The sequence below is a fragment of the Oncorhynchus keta genome, chromosome 27 (genome assembly GCF_023373465.1).
Source record: "Oncorhynchus keta strain PuntledgeMale-10-30-2019 chromosome 27, Oket_V2, whole genome shotgun sequence".
Lineage (NCBI taxonomy): Eukaryota > Metazoa > Chordata > Actinopteri > Salmoniformes > Salmonidae > Oncorhynchus > Oncorhynchus keta.
In genome coordinates this window covers 11285339-11294264 of record NC_068447.1, presented here as the reverse complement: position 1 = coordinate 11294264, position 8926 = coordinate 11285339, and the positions used below count along the sequence as shown (strand labels likewise).

The window sequence follows — 8926 nt, the reverse complement described above, 5'->3', positions numbered from 1 at the left end:
TTACAACTTTTGTTTTGAGTAAAAATTCCAGTCTTGATTTGACAGAGGACATGTAGTCTGTCTTGAGGGTGTGTGGTCAAAGATCTAACGAGTCTGTTTTACCCTATTAGAAGGGGCCTGGCATAAAATTCTGCATCTTCAGCCATATTACATGACATTACAGGAATAAACTACGTGATGAAGGCGTCAGGCCTGACTAACAAAGAAGACAGGTGGATGGATCAAGAGAACCAAGACGATCAACATGGACATTCCACAGTGGCGATAAGGAAAACTAAGAGTGAACCATAACATACACTACCGTTCAAAAGTTTGGGGTCACTTAGAAACGTCCTTGTTTTTGAAAGAAAAGCAGTGTAGACATTGTTAATGTTGTAAATGACTATTGCAGCTGGAAACGGCAGATTTTTTAATGGAATATCTACATAGGCGTACAGAGGCCCATTATCAGCAACCATCACTCCTGTGTTCCAATGGCACGTTGTGTTAGCTAATCCAAGTTTATCATTTTAAAAGGCTAATTGATCATTAGAAAACCCTTTTGTAATTCTGTAAGCAATGTGATAATAAATGTGTATTTTGTGATTGTGACCCAGAGACTCTTGACCATTTATTTTGGGACTACTCTTTTGTCAGAAGATTTGTGTGAGTTAGAAGATTTTATTTTAAAAGAAACAACTATTAATGTTAATTTGAAAGACTCTGATATTATGTTTTATTGTGATCTAAATTATATGGACCCTGATTTAACTATCATTGTTAATTTGTTTATCTTTAAGGGAAGATTATTTGTCCATAAAATGAAGTGGGCAAAGAACAAACCCCCTTTCACATTGTTTAAGATAGAATTTCAAAAATAATATTAAACTTCTATCAGTAAATGTAAAAACAAAAAAGTAATATGCACCATAAAAGTATTTAACAATTTGAAAATTAATCTTTATGTCATACTGTTAGGTTTATGTACTCTTGTTTGTATATTTCTGTTATTTTGTATTCGTTGTGTTCATAATAAAAAAAATATAAAAAAAATACAATAAAAAATACAAAAAGACAGATTTATAGTTGAACATATGAATTAAGATTTGACCCTATTATGGAGAGATGTACTGCTAGGATTATATACCTACGATATAAATCATTGTAAACAATTTAATGTAATCAATTTCATTATTCTTTTTGCCAAATGTCATATTCACAAGAGTACATTTACAATTAAATTAGACCTAGCTTTACAGCAGCCGACGGGAGTAAAGTATACGGGAGTTGTCGAGTAGGTGGCGGTAATACAACATGTTGGATGCCAACCGCTGTTAAACCTCATCGAATATGAAGCAGGCAACCGGGACCTGCCAAACTTTGCTTACGTTACCGCCGCCGTTCGCAAGTTGAGCTGGTGAGTTTAACCAGATGGTAGCCACAGTTTTATAAGATCTCTGGTGCAGCTAGCGCCAAACCGGAGCTAACTAGCAAGTTATCGACGAATAGCCCGGTGGTTTGCCCATACATACTGCTCTCCGGTGTCATCAGCAATGCAATCGATTTAGTTTGGCCACTGGATTTTCTAGTGACATCGCTACTACAGTGTTTAATCATTCAATTTTTTGTCAAATCTGCATGCTCATGTATAGTATTACTACCACACACATTTAAACCTATGCCTACATAAACATTGGAGTATGCTTACTGATAAGACTGGTCAGACAGATTGTTCAACTCAGTAGTCTGTCACATGCTCGCTGCAACCTGGTCTCGGAGCATTTCATACTATTCTGTATTTTAAACCTGTTCTCCATTTTGTATGATATGTTATGCATTACAAATTGTATTGTTTGTTACGATTTTGCCAAATGAACAATATGTTATGAATCTGCTAAATGTATGTTATGTTACAAATTGTGGCTAATGTTAGTTATCTCGGTAACGTTAGCTAGACTAAGGGTTAAGTTTAGGAGTTAGGGGAAAGGTTATCTAACATGCTAAGTAGTTGCAAAGTAGCTTAAAAAGTAGTAAGTACTTAAAGTTGCTAAAAGACTAAAGTTGTCCGTAAGCGTTATACACCTACCCCAACAAACCACCCAATGTTTGCCTTAACCATCTGTTGTATGTAAACCATACCAGAGATATTAGAGAAAGGAGGAGATAGGAATCCCATTGGGCAATGAATGAAGGAACGTATAACGCCCCACCCAGCAGACTAGACCAATCGCATTCAATTTGTCTTGCTGCATCACGCAGTTGCTAAACTGATCGTCACGCAATCCCTTCTCAAAGTCAGGTTATGATTAGAGAGACACTGCGATTTTCCACGGAAGTACGTAATTTCACAATTCCACAACTATACAATATTACAGATAGCAAGTTCATTATCTCACATCTTGGAAAATATTTGTAATATTGTACTAATTGTTGACAAAATTAATGCTAGTGTTGGGTTTTTGAGCTAGTGCCCAATTGACTCTTGTTCACTGCTTGAAGGAGAACACTCCTTAGTCCCAGAATCACCCAGAATGCACCGCGCTGCCCATTGACATAGCATGGGCAACGTACACAATGGGCGTTAATACGATTCCAATGGAGTTTCTCCATCTCCTCAAATGTATCATATCATACTAATGGAGCTTCTCGGATTTGCATACAGAATAATACAAAATGCTGTGAGACCAGGTTTCATGCTCAGCTAGCAGCAAATGATATCAGTAATTTGATTATATTGTCAACTACTCCCATCTTTCTCTCTCTCCCCCTCTTCCCTCCCTTCTAACTGTCCAACCTTCAGCACAGCACAGCGTGGTACATTGCTCCCGTTTGAAGATGGTGCCCCTGCAGTAGTTTTTGTGGGGAAGAGTGAACCTGCACCATGACTTGCCCTGTCCAGATCCTATGCCGGACAGACCGGTCTGTGAGCCTGGTCGTCTTTTTCTGTCTTCTCCATCGGCATTACTTTTTTTTAACAAGTGGCTAATGAAGGTGAGTCTGAGGCTGGCTCACACTCCTCAAGAGACATAGCATGGTATTTTAGGGCAGGTAGCCTGTTGGATCAGTAACTGAAAGGTAACTGGTAAGAATACTCAAGGTGAAAAATCAAGGGTTTTTCTTTATTTTTACTATTTTCTACATTGTAGAATAATAGTGAAGACGTCACAACTATGAAATAACACATATGGAATTATGTCGTAACCAGAAAATGTTCCGACATATGCTGAGCACTTGTTGACTGCTTTTCCTTCACTCTGCGGTCCAACTCATCCCAAACCATCTCAATTGGGTTGAGGTCCCCAATCCCCAAAGCCAACACCTACTTTGGCCGCCATTCCTTCCAGTTCTCTGCCGCCAATGACTGGAACGAATTGCAAAAATCGCTGAAGTTGGAGACTTCTATCTCCCTCACGAACTTTAAGCATCAGCTATCTGAGCAGCTCACTGATCGCTGCAGCTGTACACAGCCCATCTGAAAATAGCCCATCCAACTACCTACCTCATCCCCATATTGTTTTTATTGACTTTTTTTGCCCTTTTGCACACCAGTATTTCTACTTGCACATCATCTTCTCATCTATCACTCCAGTGTTAATTTGCTAAATTGTAATTAATTCGCTACTGTGGCCTATTTATTGTCTTACCTCCTTACTCCATTTGCACACACTGTATATAGATTTTTCTATTGTGTTATTGACTGTACGTTTGTTTATCCCATGTGTAACTCTGTGTTGTTGTTTATTCCATGTGTAACTCTGTGTTGTTGTTTACTCCATGTGTAACTCTGTTGCCAAACCAGATGGGATGGCATATCACTGCCATGCTGGTTAAGTCTGCCTTGAATTCTAAATAAATCACAGACGGTGTCACCAGCAAAGCACCATCACACCTCCTCCTCCATGCTTCCTCTGAACAGTTGATGTTGAGATGTCTGTTACTTGTACTCTGTGAAGCAGTTATTTGGGCTGCAACCTGAGGTGTAGTTAACTCTAATGAACTTATCCTTTGCAGCAGTGGTAACTGTGGGTCTTCCTGTTCTGTGGCGGTCCTCATGAGAGCCAGTTTCATCATAGCGCTTGATGGTTTTTGTGACTGCACTAAAATTAAAATAAAGTTATTTAAATTTTCCATATTGACTGAGCTTCATGTCTTAAAGTAATGATGGATTGTTGTTTCTCTTTGCTTATTTGAGCTGTTTTTGCCATAATATGGACTTGGGTCTTTTACCAAATAGGACTATCTTCTGTATACCACCAACTACCTTGTCACAACACAACTGATTGGCTCAAGAAGGAAATAAATACCTCAAATTAACTTTTTAACAAGGCACACCTTTTAATTTAAATGTATTCCAGTTGGTTGAGAGAATGCCAAGAGTATGCAAAGCTGTCATCAAGGCAAAGTGGGGCTACTTTGAATAATTTCAAATATAAAATACATTTTGATTTGTTTAACACTTTTTTTGGTTACTACAGTACACGGTTCCGTATGTGTTATTTCATAGTTTTGATGTCTTCACTATCATTCAGTTAAAGAACAACTTCTTATTCACAATGACGGCCAAAGAACAGTGTGTTAACTAACTTGTTCAGGGGCGGAACGACAACGTTTTACCAAGCAACCTTTCGGTTACTGGTCCAATGCTGTAATGCTCTAACCACTAGGCTACCTGCTGCCCCAATATATTTATTCAATTGCATACATACACACATGTTTACTTAATTGTATACATACACATGTATATATATTTATTCCATTTGTATACATACACACATGTTTACTTAATTGTATACATACACATGTGTATATATATTTATTCAATTGCATACATACATACACTCGTACAGTTGAAGTCGGAAGTTTACATACACTTAGGTTGGAGTCATTAAAACTCGTTTTTCAACCACTCCACAAATTTCTTGTTAACAAACTATAGTTTTGGCACGTCGGTTAGGACATCTACTTTGTGCATGACACAAGTCATTTTTCCAAAAATTGTTTACAGAGATTATTTTACTTATAATTCACTGTATCACAATTCCAGTGGGTCAGATGTTTACATACACAAAGTTGACTGTGCCTTTAAACAACTTGGAAAATTCCAGAATATGATGTCATGGCTTTAGAAGCTTCTGATTGGCTAATTGACATCATTAGAGTCAATTGGAGGTGTACCTGTGGATGTATTTCAGTGCCTACCTTTGAACTCTGTTCCTCTTTGCTTGACATCATGGGAAAATCAAAATAAATCAGCCAAGACCTCAGAAAAATGTGTAGACCTCCACAAGTCTGGTTCATCCTTGGGAGCAATTTCCAAATGCCTGAAGGTACCACATTCATCTGTACAAACAATAGTACGCAAGTATAAACACCATGGGACCACGCAACCGTCATACCGCTCAGGAAGGAGACGCACTCTGTCTCCTAGAGATGAACGTACTTTGGTGCGAAAAGTGCAAATCAATCCCAGAACAACAGCAAAGGACCTTGTGAAGATGCTGGAGGAAACAGGTACAAAAGTATCTATATCCACAGTAAAACAAGTCCTAAATCGACATAACCTGAAAGGCCGTTCAGCAAGGAAGAAGCCACTGCTCCAAAACCGCCATAAAAATACCAGACTACAGTTTGCAACTGCACATGGGGACAAAGATTGTACTTTATGGAGAAATGTCCCCTGGTCTGATGAAACAAAAATAGAACTGTTTGGCCATAATTACCATTGTTATGTTTGGAGGAAAAAGGGGGATGCTTGCAAGCCAAAGAACACCATCCCAACCGTGAAGCACGTGGGTGGCAGCATCATGTTGTGGGGGTGCTTTGCTGCAGGAGGGACTGGTGCAATTCACAAAATAGATGGCATCGTGAGGGAGGAAAATTATGTGGATATATAGAAGCAACATATCAAGACATCAGTCAGGAAGTTAAAGCTTGGTCGCAAATGGGTCTTCCAAATGGACAATGACCCCAAGCATACTTCCAAAGTTGTGGCAAAATTACTTAAGGACAACAAAGTCAAGGTATTGGAGTGGCCATCATACACAATTTAAAGGCAATGCTACCAAATACTAATTGAGGTTATGTAAATGTCTGACCCACTGGGAATGTGATGAAAGAAATAAAAACTGAAATAAATCATTCTCTCTACTATTATTCTGACATTTCACATTCTTAAAATAAAGTGGTGATCTTAAAACAGGGAATTTTTACTACGATTAAATGTCAGGAATCGTGAAAAACTGAGTTTAATTGTACTTGGCTAAGGTGTATGCAAACTTCTGACTAAAACTGTGTATACACTACCGTTCAGAAGTTTGGAGTCACTTAGAAATATCCTTGTTTTTGAAAAAGCACATTTTCTGTCCATCAAAATAACATCAAATTGATCAGAAATACAGTGTCGACATTGTTAATGTTGTAAATGACGATTGTAGCTGGAAACGGCAGATTTTCTTTTGATGGAATATCGACATAGGCGTACAGAGGCCCATTATCAGCAACCATCACTCCTGTGTTCCAATGGCACGTTGTGTTAGCTAATCGAAGTTTATTATTTTAAAAGGCTAATTGACCATTAGAAAACCCTTTTGCAATTATGTTAGCACAGCTGAAAACTGTTGTGCTGATTTAAAGAAGCAATAAAACTGGCCTTTGTGAAAAAATGCCCTTTGCTGAACTTTGAAGGAAATAAGTACAATGATCTGTACTTATGTTAAAAATAGAACAGGTATTGAAGGCTAATAATGAGTAACCCCCCACCACCACCACCAGTCATTATTGTTCTCATGCAGCTCTTAGGTGTACAGTTGGAATGGTCTACACATGGCCATTCTCAATAAATGCTTTTACCACCCCCCTCCCACACACACCCTCCAATATTAATCTTTGCGACTTCCTTTTCAATGTTAAGAGCTATATGATTAAGTGAATGGATTATGTATATATATATTATAAGCATGCCTTAGACCACTGCGCCACCCGTGAGGCAACACTCCCTTTTCAATGTGAAGAGCTATATGATTAAGTGAATGGATTATATTTTTAATCTGTAGGAGGAAGTTCAATTTCCTTTGTGTATTTAAAGGGACGGTTTGGGATTTTTCAATAATAATTTAGCAAAGGTAGTTTTGCCAGTCCCATTACCTTTATGTTCCATTACCCTTTATGTTCCATTACCTTTATGTAAACGATCAAAGGCAACTGCATCTATTTGAGTGTTTTTCTACGCACTTTGTGAAATGTCTGCATGTGGACAAAAGCAAGGCTTCTGTCCTGACCCCCCTCCCTCAAGTCCCCCTGTTTCTCCAGAACCCATGATAATGTTGATGGAATATTCAATGAACTGATGAAAACTAACCAAGCGCTCCAGGACAAATTGTCTGGAAATAAAGGAACTTAAAATCAAGAATTTCAACCAAGACAAAAAAAGACAAGGCCGAGGATAAAGTCTACTTCTGGAGAAACCCTGATAAAAGAGGTCCTCCTCTCCATGACAGAAGCAGGAGGGAGGCTGCTTACTTCTATCCACCTCGTCTGATCAACGTTCTACAACCAGCGCCTCATCCGCTTCCTGTGCCAGTTTTTTATCCAACGAGAGACTGGGCCGACGGAAGGGAGGAGGTGGCCGCGGACACGCGCACCGACGAGATGTCACACCCGACGGTGTAACGACTATCAGAGGCAGAGGGGACCTTTCACACGGTCCCAGAACCCACCAGACTGAGTGGTATTAATTTATCAAGCAAGATATTGAGCCCTGCCCATGTCTCCTTGCTTAATAAAGGGTTATCCGATACGTCAGTCCTTACCCACCCTGTTGATAAGGGTGGGTCGGTTGTACAATCCGATACGTCACTCCTTACCCGCCCTGTTGATAAGGGTGGGTCGGTTGTACAATCCGATACGTCACTCCTTACCCGCCCTGTTGATAAGGGTGGGTCGGTTGTACAATCCGATACGTCAGTCCTTACCCACCCTGTTGATAAGGGTGGGTCGGTTGTATAATCCGATACGTCAGTCCTTACCCACCCTGCTGATAAGGGTGGGTCGGTTGTATAATCCGATACGTCACTCCTTACCCACCCTGCCGATAAGGGTGGGTCGGTTGTATAATCCGATACGTCAGTCCTTACCCACCCTGCTGATAAGGGTGGGTCGGTTGTATAATCCGATACGTCAGTCCTTACCCACCCTGCCGATAAGGGTGGGTCGGTTGTATAATCCGATACGTCAGTCCTTACCCGCCCTGCTGATAAGGGTGGGTCGGTTGTATAATCCGATACGTCAGTCCTTACCCACCCTGTTGATAAGGGTGGGTCGGTTGTACAATCCGATACGTCAGTCCTTACCCACCCTGCTGATAAGGGTGGGTCGGTTGTACAATCCGATACGTCAGTCCTTACCCGCCCTGTTGATAAGGGTGGGTCGGTTGTATAATCCGATACGTCAGTCCTTACCCACCCTGTTGATAAGGGTGGGTCGGTTGTACAATCCGATACGTCAGTCCTTACCCACCCTGCTGATAAGGGTGGGTCGGTTGTACAATCCGATACGTCAGTCCTTACCCACCCTGTTGATAAGGGTGGGTCGGTTGTACAATCCGATACGTCAGTCCTTACCCACCCTGTTGATAAGGGTGGGTCGGTTGTATAATCCAATACGTCAGTCCTTACCCACCCTGTTGATAAGGGTGGGTCGGTTGTATAATCCGATACGTCAGTCCTTACCCACCCTGCCGATAAGGGTGGGTCGGTTGTATAATCCGATCGTCAGTCCTTACCCACCCTGTTGATAAGGGTGGGTCGGTTGTATAATCCGATACGTCAGTCCTTACCCACCCTGTTGATAAGGGTGGGTCGGTTGTATAATCCGATACGTCAGTCCTTACCCACCCTGCTGATAAGGGTGGGTCGGTTGTATAATCCGATACGTCAGTCCTTACCCACCC

The 8926-nt window shown here is 40.6% G+C and overlaps 1 long non-coding RNA gene across 1 annotated transcript; it reads left to right on the top strand.

Annotated features, from left to right (window-relative positions):
- Positions 1 to 1191: 1191 nt before the first annotated feature.
- Positions 1192 to 4103, top strand: LOC118381481 (uncharacterized). Its single transcript, XR_004825104.2, has 3 exons — positions 1192 to 1396; positions 2780 to 2970; positions 3991 to 4103. It is a non-coding gene; the product is annotated as an uncharacterized LOC118381481 (long non-coding RNA).
- Positions 4104 to 8926: the final 4823 nt, after the last annotated feature.